Genomic DNA, 21,973 nt, shown 5'->3' with positions numbered 1-21,973 from the left:
TTTGTAAAAATGACCTCATCAAATATAAACAATCCAACAAATATTATTTTACAAATTTTCTCGAAATCAGTTGGTTTACAAACTATTTTTTTTAATTTACAATTAAAATATATATATATATATATATATATATATATATATTTCAAATTTTGGTTAATATTTCATCCCAAAAATAACGTTTCCAATCGGTTTTGTCTTGTAAGCTGCTTGCACACGCGGAAAAGAGACACAAAAGCCGAATCTGCCAAATTCTAGGGTTTTTTAATCGACCATGGCCGGCCCAGCTGCGTCGGGATCCGGAATCTCCAAGTTCTTGCGCCCCGGAATACGACCCCAATCCGTTGACATCCAGGCAGCCGCCTTCTGGGGCGTCGCGGCCGGCACGACCGCTCTCTATTTAGTTCAGGTTTTCCATATTCTCCCAACTTCCCCATTTCATTATCGATCTGAAATTGCCCCTTGATTTTTTACATTAGATCTCCCTCCTTACCAATATTGTCGATAATAAATGCAGAAGTATTATTATCTTCTGTTTCCACGAGAAATTTTTTTTATTGATTTTTGTGATCAATTTCCTGGGTTCTGCGTTTTGCGTGGTTTATTTATATTCTTGTGTGGGATTTGATAGTAGCACGAGAAGATCAAATTCCGATGTTAAAATCCTACTGTGGTGTATATAGATCCGCGTCCTCAATTTATGTCGTCCCCCCATAGAGACATGATATCAGCAACCAAATCAATCCCATTTAGGCCTCTAAATCCGTTCTTCCAAATTTTAACTCAATATAAGATTGGAAATAACAGATTCTATAATAACGTCAAGTTTAATTAAACTTAAAAGGTGATATAATAAGGTGACTGTTTTAGAAAATAATCCTATGATGTAATTTTGATAAGTTTCTAGCTTTTTCACGTGAGCATGTTTTATTGTTTTAATGAAGTTTGGCTTGTTTAGTGTAAACAGCTCCCAACTGACTTGTATATTTATATTCATTTGTTTACTATCGAATTATGTCATAGGCTACAATGCAGCAAATATTGTTGTTTTTGAAATATATCAAGCTCTATTTTATACTTGAATGAGGGTGATTGATACTCGAAGCTCAGTTGTTGGCTTCTCAGTGGTGGCATAACCATATCAATGATTTATTACACAAGTTATCTATGATTAGTGAGAGAAGAGGTACATAATAAGCATGAGAAATTTAGAGGTGTTTAACTTAAAAGTGCAAAAATAATAAATTGTGTGTATCAAATTTTTGGTGTTGTGTGTTGGTGTTGTCAACACATATTCACAACATGCACCGGAACGTATTATTTAGCACACACATAAACTTTAATAACCAGAATATGAAGGATTAAATTATGTAAATACTTGTATAGTGACTCAGGGCAAATTAATTACTAGAAAAATTGTAAATCATTTACAAAAGTCAATACCAGTGACACATATAAAAACTGTATTCCTTGTCTCAGCCCAATGAAGGAATTTGCATCGAAAATGACCCAAATAAAATCAAAGATGCAAATATTGTGTTGATTAAAACACAAACCGCCTTCAACCAACAATCCACACGAGTGTTGTTCTTCGAGTTCTTCAACACAGATTGGCAACGCAGCAAAGCAATGGATTTATCACGAAAATTATTCTGATCAAAGATCTTCAACACTGCGTTTTTGTCTTCTCTATCAAAAAGACTCCACCTGGCGGCCATCCAAGCTCTCTATATTTCTACCCTTTATTTGACCTAGCGTTTATTTCATAAAAGAGTCTTGCAATATATGAACACTAGACTTTCATTAGGAATAAAACTCTTTTAATCAAAGTTACAATATCAGAATATCTAATGATAAATACCAAATCAAAAACAATGCAAAACTCTATATTTAATATTTTCATATTATAAACCGAAAAATTAAATAAGGAATAAAATATTCCTTTCAGTATAGAACACAATGGAGAAGATGGATTCATGTATCTGAGATCGATTAGTTAATTTAGTATGAAAACAGGATTTAAATGATGATTAATTGGCTATAATACATGGAGTTCCACTAGTTCTACTTTAGGTGGGCTTAGTGAATTAAAATTGATTTTCCCTGCATATGACAGGTTGTAGAGAATGATTATTTTATCTTTTATAGTTGAAATTTCTCGTATACGTGTTTCTAATGTGCATCTTGCAGTTTCATGGTAACACATATTTTGCTATTGCATGTGCTTTTTAGTTTGTTACTGTTTGTTTACTTTATTTAATTTACATACATTTCTTTACCTTTCCGGAAACCAAAGAGGGGATTGAGAAAGCCGGTTATGCTTGTTTAAGCACCTTCAATGTAATGGCCTTGAACAGTTTCGTGCGCACTGTGTATTGAACATTCTTGAAGTGGTAATTAAGTGTATTATATTTTTGCATTCCTATACATCCTGATTTAGATTTTTCTTCCACTTTTCAAATGGGACAGCCTTTCAATTGGTTGAGGAAGACGTTTTTCGAGAAGTCTGATCCCGAAGAAAAGTGAAGAGAGAGGTGAAATATCTAGCTTTTTTCTGTAGTTTCTTGTCTATGTTGAATGCAAACTTTGGGAAGCATTGGATGGAATAAAAAGTTTTGTATCTGTGCTTTTAAGCATGTATAAAGCTGTTTTTCTTGTTCTGTTATTTTGGTATCAATGCGGAAACAAGCTGGGAATGTCTCGTGCTCTTCTATCTGTGGCTTTGCTTTTACTGACCTTCCACTAGTTGTGTTTTTTGAGAACTTTGATCTTGTTTGGTTATGTTTATGGCATCTGTGGAAAGTTTTATTAAATACACTTCATCTTTAATTTTTTTTGTTAAATTTGATTGTGATTATTTTTTATAAATTCATCAATAGTCTCAGTTCTTAAAATAAGTTATCCACGACTTTAATTACTCAAAAAATTAGAGCTAATTTCTTTAAAATGGAAAAATACACAAAAACAATGTTAAAAATATTATTTATTAAAAAACAAATAAATTATTCATCAAATTGATGGTTTCTTATTATCTGATAAAAAATATGTAAGTTCCAGATTTCGAACACCCACCCAAACAAACACAATATTTGTAGAGTTCAAGTCTTATTTTAAGTATCGATAACGCATATAATCAACTAAAATTTATAAAGAATCATAATTTATTTATTAAAAAGAAATAGTAAGTCAATCTCTCAATCAGATTAATAAGTAAATAAATTGATCTTCAAAAAAATAGCCAAAATATTTGAAAGGAAATAATCCATCAATCCTAAAAGAACTCAAATGAAATAATTCAAGTCTCCAAACTCTAGGAACATCTTCTATTTCATCATCATCTTCAATGGTCTTTTCTATATATTCGTTTCCTCATTCAAATTATTATCTGAAACCAAACATTTTCAGTACATTCATGTATCCATCCACTAATTCGATCTCAATGATAACGACAAAAGCTTTCACAATAATAAATAATAAATACACATGTATATAAGATGACAAAATGCAAGAATAACATAATAACAGAATTTATATCGGAATTTCCATCATACAGGACTTTGACCATAGGGAAACAAGAAGTAGTTCACGTACTCCCCCTCACATGCAGTACTTTGACCCGCAGGAGTCAAGAGGTGGCTCACATGACAATCAGAACAACATCCACGATGGGACTCTGTCATGCAAAACTTTGATCATAGAGAAACAAGAAGTGACTCATATGCATATCCATATTGTGGGGACCCGGACGCTAATCATTTCCTTAATCGTTTTTAATATCAAAGGGAACAATTAAGTAATGTGGGGCGTAATTTTTTTTTTTAAAATACACAGCGGAAACGTAATGTAAATCAATCTAATTTACATATTAAAGTTAAAGTACAAGTCTAGTACTTAATACATTCCTATTAAACTAGATTTCAATTACTAATGATCAAGTACTGAATCCTAGTTCTGAGCCCGGATCTCCACGCTATCTAGTCCAGCCTCGTTCTCTTCTTGATCCTGAACCTGTTCCACCTGTTGTCATGTACACATACAAACAAGACAACAGCCGGATACTACCGGTGAGAAAGATATCCCAGTATAAATCAGTGAAACATGCAATAATATGATAAACATAAAAGCATAAACAAGTAACAGTAATATGTATCAAATTCTGAAACATAATCAATATAAAACTGTCGACAACGCTCGTGACTCCACGACTCAGACTAGACTCAATCCTATGTTGGTATTCCTATACCGAATAACAGTAATAGAAAAGACTCCAGTTCTATCAACGTCGATATAACCAAACATCCAGTGTCCTGACCTAACCGTCATGGACTGTGGCCCTATCGCCAATATCCTAACTTGTGACATCGTGCAATGTGCTCGTGGCGATCCCGCCACTATCAGGCACATCTGTCCCAAGATTCCTATACTATCTTGTGACATCGTGCAATGTGCCCGTGGCGATCCCGCCACTATCGGGCACTTCTGTCACAAGATCACTCGTCGAGACTCGTCTAACACATGCTCTCTATAAATCCATAGAACACGCATATCAAATCAAGTCAATGTAAATAATAACAAATAGTATGTGATTTAGGGAAACTCGAGTCCCAACCGACAAGTCGATCTCCCAATCCACATTGACTTATACCTTTATTTCTCGATTCGACGAAGACGAAGTCCCGAATTCAACTCTGTCCATTTCAAATCTGGTAATAACAATATCGAACATACATAATATCAATATATAACTCAATTCGGAACATGTTCTGATCAATACTCAAATCAAAATACACTCTGATCAATGTCAATCGACATACGGTACCACAATACAATCTAAATCAATACCGAATCCAATCAATATCAATCAACTGATATTTCGACGGCATAACAATACAGTCTCGATAACCCCGTCAGTTCCAACATCATAGATATAATACCAGAACTCATAATCCGTAGCAGTACAACTCATAATCTCAATAACAACACAAATCTGATATCGAATTTTAGTCAAATCGACTTCGAAAATCATAAAAATTACATAAACAGGCTGTTCTTTAATCTGAATTCAAATATACGATGTCCGCTGTATCAGAAACACCATATATGATTCATCTTCAATTATGACAATATCATAATTTCAAACGATATCAGAACTCAATGAAACTTACGTCCTATTGTAGCCTGTAACGATATGAGCACAATACTGAAGTCGGATTCAAAATCAAACAGACGGTTCGCTCGTAAATCAATTTCGAAAATCACGAACGGAGCCTTTTCCCGAAACTTTCTCTTCCATTTCTTTTCTGATAATTGACGTTGTATATATATATATATATATATATATATATATATATATATACATATATATATATATATATATATATCATATATATATATATATATATATATATATATATATATATATATATCTCGAGCATTCCATATGCCCGAAGTGGCTTATCTTTCATTCTACATGCCACGTGCATATGCGTGCACACAAGCCGCGCATATGCGCGAGACCTTCTGGTCACGCACAAATCTTACCACACAGCTCGCGCATATGCGCGCCAACTCTTCGCGCATATGCGCGAGGTTTTCTGCCCATCTCGCGCATATGTGTCGCGCATATGCGCGAGGTATATTGTCCTCGCACAACCTCCGTTTTTTTCGTACGCCTTTCCGATCTAATCCTTTCCGTCTATAATCACATCAATTATCCTTAGATCATTTCAGATTACGGTAATCAAATTCTCGGGCCTTACATTTCTCCCCCTCTAAGATACGATTTCGTCCCAGAAATCACAGTCAATCAAATAATATAAATATAAGAAGAATTGTATAACAAAGTTTTAATCAGAAAACTCTTCTCAAGGAACAATTCCGAAATCTCGCTCTTATATCAGATTCTGTCTATCAGGTAGTCTCTTTAATGCCTTGTTAACTTTATTGTATTTTCAACAGCAGAATAGTCTTCATTCTGAATTATCTGTCTTTCACAGATCGCTGATTTCCCTCTGGAATAATCATTTAAGAAGTATCATGTAAAGGCCCTAAAACTTCTTGCTTGAAAATTTGCGGAAATTTAAAATTTTTATTTTTAAAAGAACTTAAATGGCCTTTCTCATAAAATCAATCGGTGAACCAAGTTCAATGTTTAAAAATAAAGCAGCGGAAGAAAATAAAGTTTGCCAACAATTTAAATTTAAAAATATCCACGACTAATAAAATTGTTTGCGGAATAAAATAAACACTGCTGTACTGAGGTCCTCGGGTGCCACTACTGCCGACCCAAGCTGGCTCACTGGTCCCCGCCCTCGGCCCTGACCTCATCAGTACCTACAACAATCAAGTCTAGTGAGCCTAAAGACTCAGCATGCATATATCGCAGGTAACGAGTAAAATCTGAAGTAAAATATTCGTGAGATATGCTGAAAATAATCTGTACTGAGCAATTAAATTACGTGCATAACTGAACTGATAATCACAGTAAAAATATTTGCTCCTTGGAGCCTGTACTGAAATGACTGGTAAAATTTTCTGTTGAGATTATGTTTTACGCCTGTGGCCACTGCACTAAGCTGAACTGATCGGTAACTGACTACCGGGGAGCCTGGAACTGAGCTGACGGTCACTGAAGACCCGATGGTACCAACCTGAACTGAGCGGTCACTGAAGACCCGATGGTACCAACCTGAACTGAGCGGTCACTGGCGACCGTATAAATAATAATAATGCTCCCACATAGTGAATGAACCACAAGCCATATCGCATAAATCTAAAAAATAATCATTTTTTTTTCTGTTTTTATGCACGTAAAATAATTAACTGACGATAATGAAAATATCCTGAAATTTTACCAACTGGAATGGATCGTCCCCAGGCTCGCTGCAACCTAAAAATGCCATGAAAATATGCAATGGATTTTTCTTAGGCAAATTTATGCAATTAAATTTCTAAAATGCGACAACTACGTCTAACGACCTCGTATTTAATCATGACTTTAAACCAACCCGAACCAACACTGAACCAACGTGACGTCATGATTAAAATACGTTTAAAATTATGAATTTATGCTCCTAAAATTATGAGGGTCGAAATCTAGGTGAAATGGAGGCCAAAACATGAAACGCTCTTTCGAGAGTCAATTTGGCACATCGCACCGTAAATTGTCGAACGACTTCAAAAATGATCCGAATCACGAACGGTCGAAAACATGACCTTCCTAACTCAATGGGGCACTGTCCAGTCCAAGGCCATAGGCTAAAAGCCAACCAAGAACTCGAACAAGCCTCCTAATCGACACAGCAAGTTGCTGTAATTTCCAGCAGCTGTGCAAATGTAGTGTCTTGCTTTGATCGATGTCTTGCGTCGTTCCAGTGGCCATTTGGTTGACCATGGCACGATCTAAACATGTAGGGGCATGGTATGAACCGTGGCTATGGGCCATAGGCCAACCAAGATTCACACCAAGCAACCCAAAACCGAAATGCATGTGCTGTACAATGAAGGGCCGAGAAGGGGAGTGTGGACTGTTCTTGTTTCGTGGGTTATCTTGCGTCGTTCCAGTGGCCATTAATTTACCGTGGCACGACCTAGACATCTTGGGGTGTGGTATGGACCGTGGCTAAGGGCACAAGGCCGAACCAGATCCACACCAAGCCACAAAACGAAATGCAAACCTGCTGTCAAAACTCAAGAGCCGAGAAAGGGGAGGGGCTGTTGTGACGTTTTATTTACAAACCGCGGAGCCATGGACCAAGCCACCAAAAGGGCGACTTAGTCACGTCTTAGACATGCTAGGGGAGTGATCTAACCATGGCTATGAGCCCTAGGGCAGCCAAGATCAGATTCAATCCCCTTGACCACCAAACTGAATTTTTTCGAAAAGCAAATCTGTCTAGAATGAAGTTGCTGTCAAATTCTGAGTTTCCAGCGACAAGGGGCTAGAATGAATGGACTAATCTGATCCTAATGCATCCTATTACGTGTATAGATGTCGCCTTGGGAGCCTGGAGTCGATCCATAACCTGAAACTCACAAACCAACAGAAAATGTGAAGCATGAAGAACTAACCAATCTGTGCAGAATTTTTAAATGATGTTGCTGCCAAAATAAATCGGTTTCATGCTGTAAAATCGTGACTATGAGATGCTATAAAAACACTATAGGACTTGATTGAGGTTTAGAAAAGAACATAGACATGCCTTGGTTTCGTTTTAATGAAAAACGAATGAAGAGACGACGACGCGGCACGGAAGAGACGGAGCGCTTATTTCCTTTCCTTCTACTCGATTCTTTTTTTTTCTATTAATGAGCTCTCGATTTCCTCACTAAACCCACGATCAAGCTCTGAAATTCTCTCAAATAATCGGTGGTGGGGGATGGGAAATGGTTAGGAGGGTGAGGGAGGTCCAATAATAAAGGGACACCAAGGTATGACCAAGTTTTTTTTTTTTTTTTTTGAATTTGAATTCTAGTTGCTAACAAAAGATTACTTGGGTGATTCTAGAATGTGTAGTGGCCGATTATATCCATCCTAATCTAGACTAGGATTATGCTAATTAATTAATAAATGGAGGTTGATAGATAATTAGAATTATTAGCATGCTAAAAGATGGCAAAGAATTGGTCAATGGTGAGTTGGCAAAGAAAAATCTAGATACCACAAGGGGTGGCCGAAATCTTCAATTAAAATGGATGGGGAGGGTTGTTTAATTACTAAATTAATAACTCTTAAAAGCCTCACTAATCCCTTAAATAATTTAGTGAATAAAATTCTTAATTAAGTAACTTAAATGAACTAATTTTCTACTCACCCCAAATAATTAAAAATAGTTCCTTAAACTACTTTTTAACTTAAATTAACTTACTTGCTAGCTAAAATAAGTCCTGGAAATATTTCTCGAATCTTAAATTCTATCTCAAAACTCCAACTCTGGTCCGACCTCACTGAAATAACTGAAATGCTGAAAATCAACTACTGAACTGAATAAATAAATAATTAACTTCAAATAAACGCATAAAAAAATAATCATGCAATGAAGTTAATTAAATTTAAAAATCTAGAATTATGCATGGCTTATACGTCTACTGATTTACGGGTTCTACATATCATTTCATAATACAACTTGAAGTAATTCTGATAGATTCGATCTCAGAACATTGGTTATACAACATCCGTATATACAACTGATAACAAATCAATATTATCCTCTATTATCAAATCCGGTACTTCTCGTCAAGATAACATTCAATCTTCCAGTTATAAATATCAACAGTCATCATCCGACGTCAACATATTCAGTCCATTTATTCTGAGCTATCTTTATTTTCTTCTAAATCAGTTTCATTTTCTTTATCAGATTTCTGATAGTTCACTCCGACCATCCGTCAATTTATAGACGATAGATGAAAGAGTTTAGTGTATACCCTGCCAAAAGTACAAAATCAAACGAAAATCACAGTCTGATATGTTCAACTATGGCATTCAATACAATCTGACCCTTTTTCTGACATAAATCCCCGTCATCTGGTCATGTCTGTACCTCTTCCTGTATCATATAACATATGCATATTTGAACAGTCGTTCAATCACAATCACATCACCGTCATTGTCATAAACAGATTTCAGTAATTTCATTACAATATCCATAGAAATGTACTCCCATTTCTATTCAGGAATCGATAATCTATATAACCAATCTCCTGGTTTCTGTCTTCCTCTGTCGACGATTCAGAAATTTCAGCACAAATTCTACCATAAATGATTTCATCTGTTTATATCAAAACTGTCTTTTCGAATTATCATACCTTTTTCTGCTCCCAGAAAACATACTGAATCGACTACTGCATGCTTCTAACCATATTTATCAGTTCAGGTTCGAAATATTCGGCACAACCACGTCAGGTAGTCTCATATAGTACATTATTACCTACCAGATATTCTGATTGACACTCTGTTCTGGCTATCGAAATCAAGTTCTGAACAGTCTAATCAAATTTCTGAACTGCTTTAATCTTCAAAATCAGTTCTGACTCGGATTGAACTGTATATAATCTCCAGCAATATCGGCTTAGATTCTAAATATCAATCATCTATACTGATCTAATGAACTCATAGAACATAATTTTCTGACATTTCTGACTCGGTGTCATTCTCAGTCATTGATCACTGCCTCAGCTGTGATAATATCAATCGGTATACCATATTCGGATATCACATACTCGGAATACAATCTGTTTCAATCAAGATTCATATCTGAACAATTTCTGTATACAACAATCTCGGTTATCAGAATATTCGATACAATTTTAACTGTTCGATTCAATCAATCATACGCTGCAAGTATATCAAGATATCATAGACACAATGAGCATAAAATCATCAGAATATATTTGAACACAGGATTCATCAACCCATAATCAGAACTGAAGTATCTTACAGAGAAACACACAATCAGATGTAACTTTCGGTCAGTAAATCTTCTAACTGATATTTCAATTCTTTCAAATCAATTAGTATCATGCTATACGGAATTCTAAAATGAAACTAGTACCTGGTATCGAATCAAGGTTGAACTCACTCTCCCTGACATAAGGCAAACCTGAAGTCTCATCTGAAAAACTATAGTAACTCTCCTGCTACTAACAAATCAGTCCCTGGTAGGCTCAACTTCAGTAATCAACTGAATACATAAGGAATTACTCCATTCCTTTCGATAATCATCGAATCATAAATAATACGGATATCATAGGAATCCAAGATCAAGAATCCTTACCGTATATTATTCATTCTTCGGCCATTTCAGGTCCGAATCTTACCATCTCCTGGCAAGAATCTGTAATGACTCGGTACTTGGTCAGCATATTAGTATCCACTATGCAATCTGAATCAGATATCGCAAGTACAATATAATATACTCAATCTCATTTCTTTATTACTGTAGTATACGATGTCTCACAGAATTTCACTGATATTAGCCTTTCCCCCAAAAGGTAAGGAAATCACTACTACAGTACATACAGACCCAACAGATCAAGCATCTATCAATGCAACTCATTCAAAAATAATCGTAGAGCATGCATTAGTATCTATCAATACATATGCCAAATAATCACAAAAGAACAGTTACCTGTCAGTATATCATCAAATGCATCTTGGGTCTGTTCCTCGGTCACCGTAACCAGATGCCTCTGCTCCCGGGAAGCTTCGGGAACCTTTCAGTGGGCTAGAACCACTGGAGCTAGATGAACCGCTCCCTAACTTCTTGAACTGCTTCTTTCGAGCTTTCAATTGTTCTCTCTTTTCACTACTGCTGCTACCAATCTCGATTTTGGGAGGTAGTTGCTGTGGTCACGGTGTTGAAAGGACATATGAAGCTTCCTTTTGTCTCATCAGAATTGTTTCTGCTCTCCTGGCTCTGTTCAGAGTATCGGCAAAATTATTCGGTTGCTTCACATTTACCAATGTACGTATCTCCGGATTCAATCCTTGGGTGAACTTATCAAACACAGCTGCATCATTTCTAGCCACGTGAGGGGCAAAACATAACAAAGTGAAGAACTTGGTCAAATACTCATCAATATTTAAGTGACCATGTCTTAAATTTGCAAACTCTGCACTTTTATCCTGTCTGTATGATACCGGGAAAAATCTTTGATAGAACTCAACTTTAAAAATTTTCCACGTAATCGCTGGACCACGCTGTTCTAAAGCTTCTTTGGTTACCAGCCACCAACTCCTTGCGACTTCCCGTAACTGATGTCCGATCAGTTTAACTCTACAATCATCTGTGAAACCCAGAAATTCAAACAACATTTCTATGTCTTCTAGCCAATTCTCACAGTCGACTGCGTCTCAGTACCTTTCCGAATCGGCAGTTGAAACGACTGAAACTTCTTCATCATTGTTTTCATAGGAGTTTCTGAGACATCCATCTGGTCAGGCGAAGTACTACCTCGTTCCGGAATTCTTCTAGGGGGTATATCTGATAATCACAGGTGTTAGTGGTAACATGAGACAAATCCGTTTCAATCCCAATTCCGATCAGCTTACCTCTGATCAAGAATAGGTTCCAATCCAATCTCAAATAATACACATTACCAAATCAACTCAGATATTCAGGTAACATGTATTTTAAAGCAGTAAAACATAATATCATGCTAGCATACACAATGTAATTCAACATTTTAATAAATCACATGCTAGCACTCACATGCAAGGAAAGAAAATTCATCCTACCCCGCTCACTAGCTTCTATCTCAGTCTCAAGAACCTACAGTTCTAGAACCTACTGTTCTAGAACCTAATGCTCTGATACCACCTGTTGTGGGGACCCGGACGCTAATCATTTCATTAATCGTTTTTAATATCAAAGGGAACAATTAAGTAATGTGGGACATAATTTTTTTTTTAAAACACACATCGGAAATGTAATGTAAATCAATCTAATTTACATATTAAAGTTTAAGTACAAGTCTAGTACTTAATACATTCCTATTAAACTAGATTTCAATTACTATAGATCAAGTACTGAATCCTAGTCCATTTCTGAGCCTGGATCTCCACGCTGTCTAGTCCAGCCTCGTTCTCTTCTTGACCCTGAACCTGTCCCACCTGTTGTCATGTACACATACAAACAAGACAACAGCCGGATACTATCGGTGAGAAAGATATCCCAGTATAAATCAGTGAAACATACAATCATATGATAAACATAAAAGCATAAACAGGTAACAGTAATATGTATCAAATTCCGAAACATAATCAATATAAAACTGTCGACAATGCTCGTGACTCCACGACTCAGACTAGACTCAATCCTAGTCTAGGGATCCCGATTTCCAGATGTTGGTATTCCTATATCAAATAACAGTAATAGAAAAGACTCCAGTTCTATCCACGTCGATATAACCAAACATCCAGTGTCCTGACCTAACCGTCATGGACTGTGGCCCTATCGCCAATATCCTATCTTGTGACATCGTGCAATGTGCCCGTAGCGATCCCGTCACTATCAGGCACATCTGTCCCAAGATTCCTATACTATCTTGTGACATCGTGCAATGTGCCCGTGGCGATCCCGCCACTATCAGGCACATCTGTCCCAAGATTTCTATACTATCTTGTGACATCGTGCAATTGCCCGTGGCGATCCCGCCACTATCGGGCACTTCTGTCACAAGATCACTCGTCGAGACTCGTCTAACACATGCTCTCTATAAATCCATAGAACAAGCATATCAAATCAAGTCAATGCAAATAATAACAAATAGTATGTGATTTAGGGAAACTCGAGTCCTAACCGACTCAAATCGATCTCCCAATCTACATTGACTTATACCTTTATTTCTCGATCCGACGAAGACGAAGTCCCGAATTCAACTCTGTCCATTTCAAATCTGGTAATAACAATATCGAACATACATAATATCAATATATAACTCAATTCGGAACATGTTCTGATCAATACTCAAATCAAAATACACTCTGATCAATGTCAATCGACATACGGTACCACAATACAATCTAAATCAATACCGAATCCGATCAATATCAATCAACTGATATTTTTTCGACGACATAACAATACAGTCTCGATAACCCCGTCAGTTCCAACATCATAGATATAATACCAAAACTCATAATCCGTATCAGTACAACTCATAATCTCAATAACAACACAAATATGATATCGAATTTTAGTCAAATCGACTCCGAAAATCATAACAATTACATAAACAGGCTGTCTTTAATCTGACGTCAAATATACGATGTCCACTGTATCAGAAACACCATATATGATTCATATTCAGTTCTGACAATATCATAATTTCAAACGATATCATAACTCAATGAAACTTACGTCCTGTTGTAGCCTGTAACGATAGGCGCACAATACTGAAGTCGGATTCAAAATCAAACAGACGGTTCGCTCGTAAATCAATTTCGAAAATCACGAACGGAGCCTTTTCCCGAAGCTTTCTCTTCCATTTCTTTTCTGATAATTGACGTTTGTATATATATATATATATATATATATATATATATATATCTATATATATATATTTATATATATATATATATATATATCGAGCATTCCAAGACCAAGTGGCCTATTTTCATTCTGCATGCCACGCGCATATGCGTGCCCAAGCGCCGCACATATGCGCCGGAAGCTCTATCCGTGCTACTGTACTGCTCGCGCATATGCGCGCACACAAGCCGCGCATATGCGCGAGACCTTCTGGTCACGCACAAATCTTACCACACAGCTCGCGCGTATGCGCGCCATTTCAGATATGCCTAGATCACATCAATTATCCCTAGATCATTTCAGATTACGGTAATCAAATTCTCAGGCCTTACACATATGCAGCACTGTGACCCCAGAAACCAAGAGGTGGCTCACATCATATGACATACATATCATGCAAAATATCATAAAAACATAACTGAATACAGAATTCCAACATATAAAAAAATAATAAAGCACAAATAACAACAATATACATCCAAATCTGTTATTGTGGATTTTTTACGAAATAATGTCGAAATATGAATATACGCAAATGAGAGCCTTGGCTTAATTTTGAATACATAGACAAAATCTTTCAACTCTGACAATCTTAAACCAAATTAGTTATCTCAATTAACAGTGACTTTAATAAACTCTAACTTTAATGCAGTATAACTCTAACTTTAATGCAATTATTTTATATATTTCAAAGATTTTCCTATGTATTACAATTAACTAAGGGTCACAAAATTTCCAATTATAATATTTTATGAAACATAAGAAATATCTGAGTGCATAGTTTTGGCACCAATTCACATATTCAGACAACCTTAGAGTCATTTCTATATTCCACTCGAAGATTGAAGTTTTGTTGAAATTAATAATTAAGACTTGATAATTCAACTAAAGTCGCTGTAAATTTCCAAAACTTAGCTATGATTTATTTAAGACATTTACACGTAATATTAGAATTCAAGAAAACTACTTTTCTACAGAATTTAACATTTGATCTTAATCCATCAAAACTAATTAACTTTATATAAAATCATTAGTATTTAGATCTTCATAATTAATCCTAGATATTTCGTAGCAATATTCAGCGTGAAATTTAGTTCCTTTGTTTCAAACATTAGGCTGCTGCTTCTACCATGATGACCGACGCACTAAAATCTTTATCTGAGAATTAAGGCAACTGCCAAAAAATATGCAAGTTTTCCATAACTTGGAGAATTTTATTTCAAATTAAGTTTACTGATCAATTAGTCAGAATTCGTAAATCTAAAAATGTAATTTAAAGCTATTATCTTTGACCATACACCTATAAAGCAATCACAAATTTAATGATTTTGGTAAACTAGCAGTAATCATCTTTTTTTTTTAAAGTCGATAACCAATTGGTGACTAAGGCATAGTTTGGTACACAAGATAAGGGAGAGATTGATAAATAATCCTCCTTATCCCAACGTTTGGTACATTTTTAGAAAGTCCATGATAATATCATGGGCCGTAGATAAATAACTTTATATAAGGATAAAATATCCCTTCTATTAGGTGTGATAATTTTAATATAATGGTAAAATACATTACAAATTACTTAATTGCCCTCAATTTATAAAAATCCTAAACCCTATCTTCTCTCATATCATATTATATAATATATAAAATTAGGTAAAAATAAATAAATCATGCAAGCACGGTCGGCGCATGAACATGTAAGAAATATAAACTCAAACAACAACTTTGAAATTAAAAAATTTATTATGAAAAAGTTAATTTTGTCATTCCAATCTAATATATAAATTTAATCACTCTTATTAAAATCATACCAAACATTAAATATAATATCCTACATCTTATTTATCTTTAACTTATTTTTATATTATATATCACATGTGTATCCTATCATGTATACCAAACTATCACAATTGAGTAGAGAGAAAATTTGTAAACATTGAGATATTCAACTATCACAATTTTAAAGTTATTCATGAGATATTCACATGTTTATTTTCTTCACATATTGAGATACTTATTTATAGTTGAATATCTAAAATTTGTAAATATTGTGATACCTATTTATAGTTGAATATCTAAATATTGAGATATTCAACTATCACAATATGTGAAGAAAATAAACATGAGATACATATTTATAGAATTTCTTTGGAAATAATCCAAAAATAAATACATCATTACATACATCATCACACATTAATTTCAATATTTACAACTCTTATTTCCAACATTCAACTTTGTATTTTCAATATTCAACTTTCTTATTTTCAACACCCCTCCTTGTGATGATGATCATGATAAAATAATTGTCTTCATTACGTGTTTTTTATAATGTCTCGTTAAAAACCTTACTAGGAAAAATATAGTGCCCAAATTCAGTACACTTATAACCCATGTATTTATTTAATTATTAAAGTATTTATTTACTTTTAAAATGATTTTTAGTCATGCATGACTTATTTAAATGTATTATTTTAGGTGATGCATGTTAAAATGTTTTTCGAGTTTCTTGTTTCAAGTGATTATCCGAGACGGGATCGAGGAAAAAGACCGGTGGCGATTTTGGAAATTTTAAAATATGGTATTTTATTTTAAGTTGAGAATGGAGAGTTTTAAATGATTTATTTAGTTTCAGCATTTTTAAAGCCTAAATTATTTATTTAAGCGAGTTTAGAATTTTAAAACTTTTAAAGTCTAGCACATGTACATTTTATTTTAAATTAGAGATTTTGTTAAAGTTAAGGGAGAGTTAGTATTTTAAAATTAGTGCTAATTAATAATTAAGTAAATTTTACTCTCCTAATTTACTAATCACACGCACACACACTTTTACATACACTAAAAATCGGCAAAACACACACACACAACCACGTTTCAGATTTCTATTATTTTGAGAGGAGAGAAAAACCTAGGGTTCTTCTCCAAGAGAGCAGCCGCCCCTCCCCTTCTTTTCCAGCATATTTTCGTTAGTTTTCTTCAAGGAATTCAGTCCCACGTTCATCCCGGATCGTCTCTCGCATCCTTCCCGTGTCGGTATCGTCATATCGGTATTTATAATCATCAAAGGCAAGTATACTCTGTTATTTCTGCATCAATCTCGTCATATTATGTGTTGTGTTATTATTTATGCGTAAAAATACATGTGTGATGTGTAGAAAGTTTGAGCAATTATGTTTAGAACACTTTTGAAACCATTTTTGGATAAAAAATCACGTTTTTGCTGTCTTTTTAAATACTACGATTTTTCGGTCGTAATTTTGAGAAAACTTTCAACATGAAAATTGTAGAATTTTCGATATCTTTGATTTGACAGTAAATTCAAAATATTTGGATAAAAATTGAGTGAGTTATGGCGTTTTTCGTGAGACTGCTCAAACTGCGTTTTTCTGAAAATTATGTTATTGATGCGTTCTTGAAGTTTTATGGTAACAGGCTTCGTTGGGGATTGAAGGGTGATCGCTGATGCGTTAGGTATGTTGTTAATGATGTTGGGATGATCATTGACGTTTTGTTTCGCGTCGTTAGGCATTTGGGAGAACGAGTAGTCGTGAAAAATATTTTGGTGTCAAAATTCGAGTTATGAGTTTTATTGCGTTGCGTGTGGTGCGTCGCTTCTTTGGGAACGTTTGGGACATTTTTATGGAGTCGAGTTTGGATCATAATGTCCTAAGATGAGTCTCGAGGCATTGTTCACTGTATGTGTAATCGAAATTGGAGAGTACAAGTTTCTGAGTCGCGGAGTCCAGTTTGCTCGGCACCTGAGCGGTAAATTTTTACCGCCCGAGCGCGGCCCCATCTGTAAAAATATTTTGGTTCTTTCTTCTTTTCAAGTTCTATAGTGAGTTCATGTCTTTTATTTTTGGGAAATGTTCACATATCATTTTAGAGATTGTTCGGGGTTCGATGTCATGGGATAATACGACGATTTAACGAGGTCAAGTCACGAGTGGTCTAGAATGTCATAAGCTATCTATTTAATTTGGTGGTGAGCAAGAATACCTACGTCTAAGTATGCAAGTTAATGTTGAAATTCATGTTAGTATGTGCAGCAGTGGCCCAAATGAGATCCAACGAATCCCTCAATGCCAAGTAAGTATGTTCGGTGTGCCAAGAAAATATTTTCAAATTTTTGAGGTATGATAAATGTCTTGTGACCAATTTATGTATGGGGTTGGAAAGCGTTAAATCATGAACGGGGACCAACCCACCCCGTTAAAGAATGAACGAGTTTAGATGAGGATTGGAAAGCGATAAATCATGAACAGGGACCAATCTGCCCGTTAAAGCATGAACGGGGATATCATGTATGTGGCAGTGGATTTTTTCTTGTCAGCCCAGTACTGTGGTTTAGTCTGATCAGGCGATTTATGTATGTGTCACTTGCTTTGAAACACGCCTCTACGCAAAAAAATGATGAAGTTTATGTATGTTCATGTATGTACAAGTATGCAAGCATGTTTGAGAAAAGTTTTATGTTTATGGCACATCTACGTATGTACATATGTAAGTTCAAGTTTAAGTGCAAGTTCAAGTTTCAAGTTATGTATGCTCTATTTTAAGGTTGCATGTGGTTTTATTATGTAGTATTTGTTACTCCGAGTTTATACGCATTGAGTCTTTAGACTCACTAGACTTGATCGATGCAGGTGAGGATGATTTCGAGCAGACTAGGGGTGGGGACCAAGGAGTAGGCTTGGACTGAGCAGAAGGCTAGACCCGAGAACCGCCCATGTTTTTAATGATATTTGCAATGTTTAAATACTCTGATTTTATGTTACTGTTTGAGGTTCAAGTAAATACTTTTGGCAGACATTATTTTGAGATTTCCTGTTGCAACAACTTTTGTGGATGAACAGTTGTTTTATCGAATTTTGAAGGTTCACGATTTATTTAAGAAATTTTTAATTTTTCCGCAAATTTTAAATAGTAAAAAGTACGGTACGTTACAAAAAACCTATTGAGATAAAAACCATAGTAAGGGAAAAATAGTACAGTCACGTAAACTCTCCCTCATGTTAACACGGACGATTTTTCACAAATTTTGTAGATTACGCATCACAATATTATATATAAGCTTTCTGAATACTGTCGTGGGAAGTGTCTTTGTGAAGAGATCTGATGAGTTTTTACTTGATTGAATGTAACGAATATCAATATTTTTATCCTTCTCAAGCTCTTGGGTGAATGTGAAGAACTTAGGGGGAATATGTTTTGTTCTGTTTCTTTTTATGTATCATTCTTTGATTTGAGCAACACATGCAACATTATCTTCATATAGTATCACAATCTTCTTGTCGAATGATAATCCGCATGAGATTTAGATATGTTCGGTCATTGATTTTAGCCCCACACATTCACGACTTGCTTCATGTAGTGCAATAATCTCGGCGTGATTTGATGAAGTTGTTACAAATGATTGTTTCTGTGAACGCCAAGAAATTGCAGTGCATCCACGAGTAAATACATATCCGGTTTGGGAACGTGGCTTGTGTGGATCAGATAAATACCGGCATCAGGATAACCAATTATGCTTTGATTGGTATCTTTTGAATACAAAAGTCCAAAGTCTGTCGTGCCTCGTAGATAACGGAATATATGTTTAATTCCATTCTAGTGTCTTTTTGTTGGATATGAACTAAATCTTGTCAATAAATTTACAGCAAAAGATATATCAGGTCTTGTACAATTTACAAAATACATAAGGGAACCGATAGCACTTAGATATGATACTTCTGGACCAAGAATAACTTCACCATCTTCACATAGGCAGAATGGATCTCTTTCTATTTTTATGAGCTAACAACCATTGGAGTATTTAAAAGATTTGATTTATCCATATTAAAACATTTAAGGACTTTTTCTGTATAATTTGACTAGTGAACAAATATTCCACATTCTCTATGTTCAATTTGCAAACCCAGACAATACTTTGTTTTTCCAAGGTCTTTCATTTCAAATTCTTCCTTCAAGTATGAGACAACTTCTTGAATTTCCTTATTCGTTCCAATGATGTTTAAATCATCAACATATACATCAATAATTACGCATCCAGATGTTGTTCTCTTAATGAAAACGCAAGGACATATTGAATTTTTACTTAGCCGATTATATCACATTCGACCGGATTGCTTTAACCCATATAATGATCTTTGTAATTTCACATAATAACATTCTTTGGGTTTTGAACTTTGTGCTTCAGGGATCTTAAATCCTTCAGAGATTTTCATATATATATATATTACTATCAAGTGATCCGTATAGGTAAGCTGTGACAACATCCATAAGACGCAATTCTAAATTTTCAGATACCGCGAAACTAATCAAATACCGAAACGTAATTGCATCCATAACAGGAGAATACGTTTCTTCATAATCAATTTCAGGTCTTTGAGAAAAAACTTGTATAACAAGTTGAGCTTTATATCTTACTATTTCATTTTTCTCATTTCGTTTTCGAATAACAACCCATTTTTATCCAACATGTTTTACACGTTCAGGTGTAAGGACTATAGGCCCAAAAACGTTATGTTTATTTAGCGAATCCAATTCAACCTGAATGACGTCTTTCCATTTTATCCAGTCCTGTCGATTTTCACATTCACCAAATGATTTTGGTTATTGATCTCCATTGTCATTTATGATATCAAATACTACATTGTAAGAAAATATCTCATCAATTTTTTTTATATCTTTTCGGTTCCATATGTTTTTAGTATTAATATAATTGATAGAGATTTCACGATTCTCATCAGTTTGTGGTTCTGACGGAACATTTTCATCATCATGTATTTCTGCCAGAATATCATTCTCTATTTTTTGATCATCGTGTTTCTCTATAATTTTTCTTTTTCGAGGATTTTTATCCTTGGAACTGATTGGCCTTCCACGCTTCAAGCATTTAATGACATCATGAGCGTCTTCAGTTTGTTTCTTTGGAATTTCAATTCGAGCAGGGGCATTTGCAACATGTATATATTTTTTAGTTACCCCTTTTGTGTCTGCAAATGTATTTAGTATTTGATTTGCTATTCTTTGCAAGTGCACAATTTGTTATACATATTTTTTCATATTTTTTAGTTCTTGGATCCAGATGTAACAAAGATGATGTATACCATGTAATTTTTTTTCGATATTTTTCTTTTCTAAACACGTCGCCTGTCTAAGGTTCAAGATATCGAATTATTGATGTGCTATCATAACCAACATAAATTCCGATCTTTCTTTGAAGTCCCATTTTTGTTCGTTGAGGCAGTGCAATAGGCACATATATCATACATCCAAAAATTTTTAAATGAGAAATGTCTGGTTTTTTACCAAATGCAAGCTGCAATGGGGAGTATTTATGATATGCACTTGGCCTTATGCGAATTAATGCAGCAGCATGTCAAATTGCATGTCCCCATATAGAAAAATGGAGTTTTGTTTTCATAATCATTGGTCTAGCAATCAGTTATAGATGTTTAATCAATGATTCAGCTAATCCATTTCGTGTATGTATATGAGCAACATGATGCTCAAGAATGATTTCCATTGACCTAAATAATCATTGAACGTCTGGGAAGTAAATTCACCAGCATTATCAAGTCTAATATTCATGATTGCATTGTTCTAAATGGCGGTCGAGGCGGCCGCCTAGGTGGTGCCTAGGCGGTAAGCGGCCCTCGACCGCACCGCCTATGCATGAGATGGGTGTTTTAGGCGGCCCAAGCTATACGGTTTCGGGGAGACGGGTCGGGGCGGTGAGCAGGCGGGTCGAGGCGGGGCGAGGCGGCAAGCAGGCGGGTGAGGCAGTTAAGATTTTTAAGTTATAGTCAGTAATTTTAAAAAACCCTAGTCAACAATTTTAAAAACTTAGTCAACAATTTTAAAAACCTAGTCAAAGTCAACTAATTTTAAATATTAAACCCTAACACATCTCACTTTCTTTATTTTATTTTTGGTTTTCA

General features: G+C 35.0%; 1 long non-coding RNA gene across 1 annotated transcript; it reads left to right on the top strand.

The window, feature by feature from the left end:
• The first annotated feature begins 164 nt into the window (after nt 1–164).
• Nucleotides 165–2,708, top strand: LOC140805904 (uncharacterized). Its single transcript, XR_012112389.1, has 2 exons — nt 165–406; nt 2,467–2,708. It is a non-coding gene; the product is annotated as an uncharacterized lncRNA (long non-coding RNA).
• Nucleotides 2,709–21,973: the final 19,265 nt, after the last annotated feature.

This window comes from Primulina eburnea, chromosome 11 (assembly GCF_022965805.1).
Source record: "Primulina eburnea isolate SZY01 chromosome 11, ASM2296580v1, whole genome shotgun sequence".
In the NCBI taxonomy this organism is placed as follows: Eukaryota; Viridiplantae; Streptophyta; class Magnoliopsida; order Lamiales; family Gesneriaceae; genus Primulina; species Primulina eburnea.
The sequence above is the reverse complement of the archived record's forward strand: the minus strand, read 5'-3'. Positions and strand labels throughout refer to the sequence as shown.